Source organism: Lissotriton vulgaris, chromosome 3_1 (genome assembly GCF_964263255.1).
Source record: "Lissotriton vulgaris chromosome 3_1, aLisVul1.2, whole genome shotgun sequence".
NCBI classification, from domain to species: Eukaryota; Metazoa; Chordata; class Amphibia; order Caudata; family Salamandridae; genus Lissotriton; species Lissotriton vulgaris.
The window spans coordinates 256,218,018-256,229,390 of NC_141689.1; the positions used below are offsets into that span (position 1 = coordinate 256,218,018).

Genomic DNA, 11,373 nt, shown 5'->3' on the forward strand with positions numbered 1-11,373 from the left:
GAGAATAGCAGATGTTTCTCTTCTTCCTTTGGGGGGTCGAACACAGCACTGCCTCGAGCAGTGGAAGGAGCTTACACAAGACGCTTGGGTATTGCAGACAGTTCAAGGTTTTCACTTGGAGTTTTACTCGCGTCCTGTTCAATCAGTCATACCGGCGGGTCTCAATTTTTCCCAACTAGATCTCAGTTTTATAGACGAGATCGCAGGTTTGCTGCAGAAACACGCGATAGCGCCAAGTCCTCAAGGCCCGCACGGGTTCTGCAGCAATATATTTGTTATACAGAAAAAAGGGGCGGAAACAGACTGGTGTTGAACCTCAGAGAATTCAACCAGTTTCTTACATACAATCACTTCAAGATGGAGGGCATCCTTCTTTTGACAGACCTACTGCAGGGTGGGGACTGGATGGTCCGACTGGGCCTGAAGGATGCGTATCTCTCTATTCCGATATTTCCCCCGCATCACATATTTCTGAAATTCAAGTGGAGAAACCAATGGTACGAATATTTGGTTCTGCCTTTCGGGCTCTCCTCGGCTCCTTGGTGCTTCACCAAGGTGATGAAGCCAGTAGTGGCGTACCTCAGAGAGCGGGGTATACGCCTCATCATATATCTGGACGACATCCTGATAGTGGATCGGTGCCAGCAGACTCTCTTGCGACACCTCACGTTGACCACAACCGTACTGCAGGATCTAGGCTTTGTAATAAACAGCAAAAAATCGGTCATGGTTCCCACTCAAGTGATAGATTTCCTAGGTTTCACAGTGAACTCCGTGACTGCTCAGCTATGCCTCCCGAAGGACAAGCTGAAGGATCTGAAGAAGGAGATCAGGAAACTGCTGAACAGTCAGACAGTCTCCCTCAGAGGAATTGCCAGAATGGTGGGAATACTAGCGTCATCAGTCCAAGCGATATTCCCGGGCCCTCTACATTACAGGGCTCTACAGCAGTTGAAGATCAGGCACCTTCAAAAGGGTCTCTCGTACTCGGACAGCATCCCCCTCACCCAAGAAGTGAGGACGGAGTTGCAATGGTGGATGGGGCACGTCGATGCCTGGAACGGCCGAGCAATCTTCGGCTCCCTACCAGAAATCACGATAGAATCAGACGCCAGACGCTGGGGCGCGCGTTGTGGAGACATCTCCACAGGAGGAAGATGGTCTCCGGAAGAGCTTTCTCTTCATATCAATTGTCTAGAGCTACTCGCAGGGTCGTTCGCGGTGCGGACGTTGTCCCCGAAGCAAACATCCTGTTGTATTCTCCTGCGTTTGGACAATGTGTCAGCAGTGAGATACATCAACAAGTTGGGCGGCACAAGGTCGTCCATGCTTGTGCAGATAGCCAAAGACTTTTGGCACTACTGCCTTCAAAATCAAATATCGATAATCGCGGAATATCTTCCGGGGCAGTCCAACCAAGTGGCGGACTGGAACTCGAGATACCTCAGGGACTACAGCGACTGGAAGTTGCTCCCGAGGGTATTCCAGTGGCTCGAGACGATTTGGGGTCCGTTCAGGATGGATTTATTTGCGTCCAGACTAACGTACCAGATTCCACGGTTCTTCAGTTGGAGGCCGGATCCGTTGGCGCAGGCAACGGACGCATTTCTCCAGGACTGGTCGGAGGGGGTACAGTATGCTTTCCCCCCCTTCTTGCTGATCCCCAGAGCGATGTCGCAAGTGATCAGACAACAAGCGTAGGTGGTCATGGTGACTCCATGGTGGACGTCGCAATCATGGTTCCCTAAGCTGATGCAGTGGAGCTGCGACCTATCCAGACTCCTCCCGGAGTCGATGACGCTATTGCTGGGCCCTCATCAGGAGAGGCACCCTCTGATAATGGAAGTCAGACTTCAGCTGATGGCCTGGAGGCTTTTAGGGAGCAGTGGCAAGTGCCAGGGGTTTCGAGCAAGGCTTCCGACTTCATCAAGCAAGCCTGGGCACCATCCACGAGGAAAAGATACTCCTCGGCCTGGAAAGGTTGGGTGGATTGGTGCGTGGAACGACACCTGGATCCCGTGGGGGCGGAGTTACCCCATGTGCTGAATTTCCTATCGGTTAAAGCATCCGAAGGTTTGGCCTATAGATCAGTCAACAACTTCAGATCAGCCATTTCAGCGGGCCATGTCCAGCTGGATGGGAAACCAGTAGGTATGCACCCTATCGTGTGCAAATTACTTAAAGACATTAGGGTGGCAAACCCTCCTAAACCAAAATACTCCGGATTGTGGGATGTATCTCTGGTTTTGGACCTATTTAACAGATGGCCAGCGAATTCCCTTTTATCCAGAAAGCAGCTATCGTCTAAATTAGCCATGTTACTTTGCCTTTCGGCATGCAGAAGATCGTCAGATGTACGCGTGCTGGAGTTAACAGGTAGAGTATTTACTCCGGAAGCAGTTTCTTTTACCATAGTTAGACGCACTAAGACATTATCTAGTCATGTTTCATATAATGCATTTCAAGAAAATGAAAAGTTATGTGTTTTTAAATGTTTGAAAACTTATGAGGAATGTACAGCGGCTATTAGGCCTCAGGGCTGTTCGCAGCTTTTGATTGCCTTACAAAAGCCCTTCAAAGCAGTGGCTGCGGCCACCATTGCCAGATGGCTTCGTTATGTTATGAAAGAAGCAGGCATTGACATCACCATTTTTGGGGCGCACTCTGTTAGAGGAGCCATGGTGTCAAAGTCATTCATGTTGGGTTCCAGCATTAAAGATATAATGCGTAGTGCAGACTGGTCGTCGGAATCGACCTTCAAAACATATTATTATAAGCCGGTGGGGGATATTACCTCTGTAGTTTTTAATAAGCGTTAAATAAGCATAATCTGAAGCCTCCGGTCCTGCAATACAATCACAAATTTGCTAGCATTCGCGCCAAGAATTTGCAATTCTATTAAGGACACGGAGGCGAGGATTATCCCACCCGGCATGTTATGTATAAATGCTTGCCCACCCAGTGGTTATGGTGGTTACGGTCTCATAGTTTGACAAAGGTCTATAACTAGTATACATAACATATAAACAAATAGTGATATTAGAACCCACTATATATAAATGATCATGGACCACTTTTGTTGTACTTTTATTCAAAATTTATTATATTTGTTTGATTTTATAAAGGGTATATACTTTTTGTTTAAAAATTGAGTTATTTATATATATAAAGGGTAACTGATCAAAAATAGTTACGGTCTCATATCCTTTAGTCCAGGTTCTGATAAGAAGAACGACTGAAGGTCAAAGAATGCCAGGATACTACGCCTGAAGATGTTCGGTTCTTCCACTTTGGAGGAGTTGCAAAGTTATCCAAGTTGTTGTTGGAGCTGTTCGCCTTAAAGAAAGAGGAAGATGGCGGCAGGCAGAGGCCTCTTATGGACTAGGGGGGCGTGCCTATGTGCTAGTCATGATGGGATATGTAGTGTTTAACGTTATTAATAATGAAAAGCAAGCATTTTCATTGGCTGCTGTGAGCTTCTAGTAAAGATTGAGAAGCATAATCCTCGCCTCCGTGTCCTTAATAGAATTGCAAATTCTTGGCGCGAATGCAGGCAAATTTGTGATTCTGCAGTCGTCAGTAAAACAGTCACGTGACAACTACAAAGGAGAATCTCATCGCGCCTAGTGTTGCCTAGCGACATACACTACGATTCTTTCTCCTTTGGAAGTCAACGCGAGAAACAAACATCATCGTGTAAGGTCACACTGCGTGACCTTGCGTGTCTCCATTTTGTTATATGTCTGTCTCCAGCAACAGGAATCTCTTGCCGGCACAACAGAATATTCATTCCAAGGTTGTTTTTTATGATTTCAGTGCAGATTTGAATTCCAAGATACTTCATTTTTTTTTCTTTATTTCTAAAATTCATCGAATATTTCTTCAGTAATATGCACACTGCACATCAATATGAACAAAGATATTTCACGGTGATGTGCACACCTTTCATGATTGTAGCACATCGAGGCATATTTATTACTACACGGTGATGTGCACACCTTCTCATAGTTAAACTTAGTTATTTGTAAGTTTATAAGTTCCATTTTATAAGTCCTTACAAGTAATTTACCATTACCTTGATTTATAAGTACATTTATAAAATTGCCTTCTCAAAGTGGTTTAAACCCACCTGTTGCATTTTTGGCTAAAGCAGGTGAACCTTTAATTAAATGGTCTGATTGGAAAGGTTATTTTTTAAAGTACATTGAAGCACTGGAGGAAGACAGTGATGGAGCATTCACACAATCCAGAAAAAAAAAAATGCTTCTTCATAGTCTTGGTCCGGAAGGCAATAGAGTTTTAAACCAAATGGTTAAAAAGGTGAGACCAGGTGACCGTGCTAATGTATTTCTTGATGCTCTTGAGGATTTAGATACACATTATCATCCTCCGGTATGTGTGGGTATTAGTAGGTATGCATTTTTCAAAAGAAAACAAGGAAAAACAGAATCTTTAGAAGAATATGTAGCCTCTTTAAATAAAATTGCCATAAACTGCCGATTCAGTACTCTTCATGACAGTTTCATTAGAGATCAATTGGTGATGCATGCTAATAACTCTTCTATTCAAGAGAAATTATGGACTTGTGGTGACGCCCCCCTTAATGAAATTTTCGCTATTGTAAGGAAAGCGGAAATGTCTAAAAGATGTGCGAAAGTAGCACTTAAAGATAATGAAGAAGGCTTAACGGTTAGTAAAATCTCTCACAGCCAAACTAAGACAAAGGATAAACGAGCATCTCTAGATGTTAGAAAGAATTTTAACTCCACTAATAAACCTACGGGCAGATTTATGTTAACTGGCGCATCCCGAGGGATGCGCCAGTTAACGTGCGTCACAGTGCGCCACAGCTACGCCACCCATGGTGCGCCGCATTTATAATGCGGCGCACCATGGTGCAAAAACGGCACAGATGCGTGACACATCTGTGCCGGAAATGTGGCGCATTGCTGGAGTTTCGTCGCAAGTGCGACGCAGCTCCAGCAAGGCTCTGGGGTGCCCCATCTACACAATGCTGCATCAAGACCTACGCCTGCTTCAAGTAGGCGCAGGGTTTTGACGCAGCATTGGCCTGAAAGTGACTGAGTGAAATCTCATAGATTTCACTCAGCCACTTTCAGGAGGCGTTCCTGCGCAGGAACGCCCCCACCTGCGCAGGAACGCCTCCTTATGGCGCAGGGCTTTACAATGTGACGCATCTCCTAGATGCGTCATGTTGTAAATAGGGCGCATTGTTTGCGCCGCAGTTGCGTCAAATAAAGTGACGCAATTGCGGCGCAAGTGCATCATAAATCTGCCCCCTAAAGTTGACACAACCTCAAATTGTTATAGGTGTGAATATAATGGTCATTATCCCAATGAAACAAAATGCCCAGCGTTAAAATCTAAATGCACGTACTGCGGAAAAATTGGTAATTTCACCAAAGCTTGCAGGATAAAATTAAATAAGGAAAAAAAGGCAGTTGGATGTATTAGTGATAGCATCACAGAGGAAAATGATAATTCTAATTCCTCTAGTGATGAAGGGATTTTGTGCATTATTGATAATTGTGATTCAAGTGACATTATATCAAATGTCAATTCCAAATAGAAAAGAAACCCACTCGTGACATAGAGATTGGGGGGGTCCTTGAACATATTGTTCCTGATTCGAGTTCCCCGTACACTATTATTCAACGAGACGTTTGGAATAATCTCTTTGCTGATGTCTTAAATAAAGATTTATTCCCTCCTGGCATACAACCAGTCACGTTTACTGGTGAAAAAATTCCTATGGTTGGGTTCGTAGAAGAAATCTTCAAATTTAAGGGTAGGAAAGCTTTAGGCAAACTTTATGTGGCAGAGGTTGGTCCTTCTGTGTTAGGATGGATTGACCAGGGTGCACTTGGAATTATTCTTAATCCAAAGAATGATAACCAAGTAATGATATTAGAAGAAGGAGACAAGGAATTTATGGATAAAATTGAGGAACAATTTCCCAATTTTTTTTCTGGTGAAGTGGGCAAGTTAATTGGGTTTTTGCATAAAATTGTGCTTAAGAATGATGCTCGTCCTGTTACACATAAAGTCAGAAACATATCCATAAGTGTGAAAGAAGCAGTTATGAATGAACTTGATATTTTGGGAAAAAGGTGTGATTGAGCCAATAGAGAGTGCAGAATGGTTGGCCCCATTGGTCATCGCGAGGAAATCTGACCGCTGTCTTCATCTGTGTGTGGACTTGAGGGACCTAAAGAAGAACATTTTAATAGATAAGTTTCCCTTACCCAGGATAGACGAACTCTTGGCTCAAACGAAAGGTATAACACGGTTTTCGACAATCAACCTAACGTCCGCCTACCATCTGATACCCTTACATGAATCCAGCAAAGACTTGACTGCTTTCATTACTCCGTTTGGATGTTATTGCTTCATCAGGAAGCCTTTTGGTTTAGCGTCTGCGGCAGCAGTTTTCCAAATGCTAATGAACAAACTGTTCAAGAATGTTAAGGGACTCACTTATTTCCAAGATGACATTTTAATCATGGGCAGAAACAAAGAAGAGCACAATGACAGACTTATGGAAGTGTTAAGGATCCTGTCTGAGAAAGGCCTGACAGCTGAACTTAAAAAATTTAGATTTTGCATGAATTCGGTTACATATCTGGGACACAAAGTGAGCGGGGTGGTATTGCTCCTAAGAAGAAATTAATTTGTGCCATTGAAAATGCCTCCATTCCTAAATCTTAAAGATGATTTAAGGTCACTCCTGGGAATGGCGCAATATTTTTCAAAATGTGTACAAAGGTTTGCCAAAAAAACCTTCAATCTCAGACAGCTTCTCAAGGTTAGACAAGAGTTCCATTGGAATGATGATCTGCAAAATGATTTTGACAAAATAAGGAATGAACTTGTGTCTGCCCTTCCCTTACAAGCTTTTGACAGTACAGCCCATAGCACACTCACCACTGACGCTAGTGGGAAAGGTTTGGGTGCGTCCTGTCCCAAATTGGTGATACTAATTCTGAAATGACTATTGGGTTTGCATCTCATTCCATGACCTCTTCTGAAGAGAAATATTTGGTTGTAGAGAAAGAGATGCTAGGCTCAGTCTGGGCCATGGAAAAGTGTAAGCAGTTTATTTGGGGAACCAGATTAAATTATTGAAATTTACGTAGGAGGATGAATACCTTCCGGGGAAGAAAAACCAGATCGCAGATTATCTGAGTAGGTCACTGTGAGGAGGAGCAGGATGGGTCCCGTGGTGTTCACCAGGAAGGCACGTCCGCCTTGCCGTCATGCAAGGTACAGGAACAGGTCAGCGCTCTAGCCTCAGACAGACCGGAAGGGGCGGAGCCGAGTCTGATTGCGGAAGTGAGGAGGATAAGAGGACTGGGAACGGAACGGATGGGGTGCAGCGTTGGAGGCAGGAGAGCCGAGCACCAGGAGGACGGAGAGGAGAACCAAAGGAGAGGACGTATTCCAGCAGAGAGCCACGTCAGAACAACGGAGGAGAGAGCAGGGAGCCGCGTCGGAGCAGCGGAAGAGAGAGCAGAGAGCCGAGCAGGGGACTCGGCGAGTGAACACCCGAGTCTGAAGAACGTCTTATGCAACGCGAGCAAACCCGGTGGGCCGACAGGAGGAGGAGAAGACACTCCGGGTCCAGGCGCCGTGGTTCAAGGGACGGGCCGCGGCCACAGGCAAGTGCCGTTGCAAGGGGCATTCTGGTGGGGTGTTTGGGGAGGTGGGAGGTAGAGTTCTTGATTCAGGGAGGTGGAAGGCAGAGCACTTGAGTGGGATTGGGTTTCTAAAATGTTCCTCACATCCCTCATCCCCACTGACTGGTGACGGTAGCACAGGTACCTAGAAGAGAGGCAGACTAGTTGATTGACCCTGTGTCTTGCACCCTTTTCTCTTCCCTTCTGAGGCCCAAAGACCCGGGATACCAGAGAACCTCGAGCCCAAGGAGAAGCCCCATCATCCTGACCCGCTTTGGGCAAGCAGGAAGCAGAGAACCAGTGTCACTAGATCCCGTGGAGTCTACCCCTTCATAATGTTGTTCATATGTGGTCTGGCTGTTTACATCCCTTGGGTCCCTGAATCCTTACACTTGGTGTCAGAAGTGAGATATCTAGTGTGACAAAATGCCACAGCCCGTGCCTATCCCAGTGGAAAACGTCATCACCCAATTGGCGGAAGGCCAAAGACATCTTCAGATTGTATTTGAGCAGCAGATGCAAAGTGCGAAAACAGAGAGGTAAGCGTTACAGGATGTGCTAAAAGAGCAGGCCACTCTCCTAACCACAAACCAGCATGTACAAGACACCGCCATCCTGTGTCTTACGGATGTCATAGCCAATACCAGAATTCACTCTAATGTGCCTAGCTCTGTCCTACAAAAATTCCAAGAGGGAGAAGACCCTGACTATTTTTTTACTAACTTCGAACGTGTTGCCACCTCAGCAGCATGGCCTAGGGAGAGGTGGAGCCAATATATTGCACCCTTGCTGTCCTGTGAACTACAGGCAGCCTATCAGGTCACGAATTCAGCTGGCAGAACACCTTACTATGAGGTAAAAAGAGACATCCTTGAAAGACTCGGGTGCGACCAGGAATATTACAGGGCTAAGTTCCGCAAGGAAAAGTGGAACCCTGGGGACAACCCCAGGGCCCTGTACTACCGGATACAGGACCTAGGGATACGTTGGCTTACTCCCCAAGACTCCACCCTGGAGGAGCTGCCCTCCAAAGTGTACCTGGAACAGTTTCTGGATGCCTTGCTGATCTCCACTCGTTCATGGGTTAAACAGCATCCACATCTTACCCCCGCTACCGCCATCGACCTAGCCTGAGCATATCACAGGGCCCCCGAGTTCCGAACAGGGCACTCCCGACCTCTTACTCCCCTTCCAAGACAGAATAGTCCCAGACCACCAGGCCGACCTGAACTTCGAACCCATTTTCTCCCACGAATCCCCTTCAGGCCTGTTACCCCCGTCCCGGGTCCCAGTGCACAAGGACCCCAATGTTATCACTGTTCAGAATGGGGCCATATAGCCCGACAGTGCCCTCACAGAAACCCACCGTCCGAGCCAATGGATACCGGCTATTCCAAAGGAAGGATATACCTGGCTAGTCGGGGTCATCATCAGTATAATAGGGAGGTCTTACTAAACGGAAAGAAACAACAGGCCCTGTTAGACACAGGTTGTAGAGTGTCAGTCAGAGACGAAGCCTTAGTACATCCACAACAGCTGCGAAACCATGAAAAGGTCCATGTCACCTCTGTCCACGGTGACACCGTGGAATACCCTGTCGCCGAGGTGATGCTGGATGTCTCAAATGATCCCCAATTGTGCAAAGTAGGTGTTATACCCTCCTTACCGGAGCCGATTATAATCAGGACAAACCACCCCAGGTTTGACCAGTACATAGACGAGACAAAGAACAGTACAGTGTCTTGGTGGGGTGATGCCCCTTTCAATAAAAGCAAAGTGGAGGGAGAAGAGGGGGGGAGGTCATTATGAGAAGGAACAGACACTCACGTATTTACTGGGAAGGTTCTATTGCCTGGTGTCTATGGAGACGTGGCAAGGTATTGTGCTGCATTCGTGAGATGTCAATTGTCTAACCCGGCGGGAACAAGAAAAGCCCCACTATTTCCTCTGCCCATCATTGATGTCCCGTTCAAACGTATTGGAATGGACTTAGTAGGACCACTCACTCCCTCGGCCTGGGGCCATAAATACATATTGGTGCTGGTAGACTATGCCAGTCGATACTCCGAAGCGTTCCCGCTGAAATCCATGACTACCCCTGCCATAGCCAGAGCCCTGGTCACCTTGTTCACCCGGGTGGGGTTCCCTGAGGAGGTTCTCATGGACCAGGGGACCCCTTTCATGTCTCGTTTGATGGCCCAGGTGTGCGAGATCCTGGGTATCCGACGAATAAGGACCTCGGTATACCACCCCCAGACGGATGGCCTTGTGGAGCGTTATAATAAAACCATCAAGAATATGCCCTGCAAGGTCATCTCAGACACAGGCAGAGACTGGGACCACCAGTTACCTCTCGTTATGTTTGCCATTCGCACGCATAAACAGACGTCCACGGGGTACTCCCCGTTCGAGATTCTCTTTGGTAGACGACCAAGAACCCTGCTAGACATTGCAGCAGAGCAGTGGGAAGAGGAAGAAGAGGAGGGGAACCCCCTTCAACAGTACGCAGCAGACTTAAAAGCCGCCATTTCACACATATGGGGTCTGGTTCACGAACACTTAGAGACCGCTCAAACCTCACAGAAACGATTATATGATCGTGATTGCCAGATGAGGCCTTTCCAGCCAGGCGATAAAGTGCTCCTACTCCTCCCAACCACTGACAACAAGTTATTGTCCAAATGGCAGGGTCCCTTTGTTATAGAAAAACAAGTCACCCCTGTTACTTACAGTGTTCTTCAACCACTCCACCCAGGGGGGAAACAGATCTATCACATTAACCACTTAAAAAATGGGTTGAACCCCCTGAGGCCAGGGGAGAGGGTCAATCGGCCCTTTTTGTAAACACGCAGAAATCATTAAACATCCCCACAGCACCCACCACCCCTTTACAGACCGAGGAAGCCCCGATAGGCAACATCATCACTCCCACCCAGCGTACTCAGTTAAAAGCCACCCTCGCTCACTTTCCTAGTCTCTTTTCCTCTAACCCCGGTTTGACCACGTTGGTACAACACAACATTGTGGTCCTAAACGATACCATAGTCAAACAGAAGCCATACCGAATTCCCGAGGCCAGAAGAGAGGCCGTGGAAAAAGAAGTATCCGCTATGCTTCAGGCCAACATAATCAAACCATCCACGAGCAACTGGTGCTCACCAATAGTACTGGTGCCAAAACCCGACAGGAGCCTACGCTTTTGCATAGACTTCCGCCAGGTGAACAACGTGACCAAGTTCGACTCATACCCGATGGCCCGGGTTGATGAAATGCTAGAAAGATTAGGAAATGCCACCTATATGACTACCCTTGACCTAACGAAAGGGTATTGGCAGATTCCCCTTTCACCACAAGCAAAAGAAAAGACTGCCTTTTCCACTCCGTCGGGGCTTTACCACTTCTGCGTCCTTCCTTTTGGATTGCACGGAGCCCCGGCGACGTTTCAAAGGCTAATGGACCGTCTCTTGTAACCCCATAAGGACTATGCGACTGCGTACCTAGACAATATAGTGGTATACAGCGTCACATGGGAAGCTCATTTACGTCATCTTGTTCAGGTGTTCACAGCGATCCAAGAAGCAGGACTCAAGATTAATCCAAAGAAGTCACTATTAGCCACAGACTCAGTACACTATCTAGGGTACACCGTACAGGGAGGACATATCAAACCCCAAAT

General features: G+C 46.7%; 1 pseudogene; it reads left to right on the forward strand.

Annotated features, from left to right (window-relative positions):
- Positions 1 to 726: 726 nt before the first annotated feature.
- Positions 727 to 9,506, forward strand: LOC147726296 (uncharacterized; annotated as a pseudogene).
- The last annotated feature ends 1,867 nt before the right edge of the window (positions 9,507 to 11,373 follow it).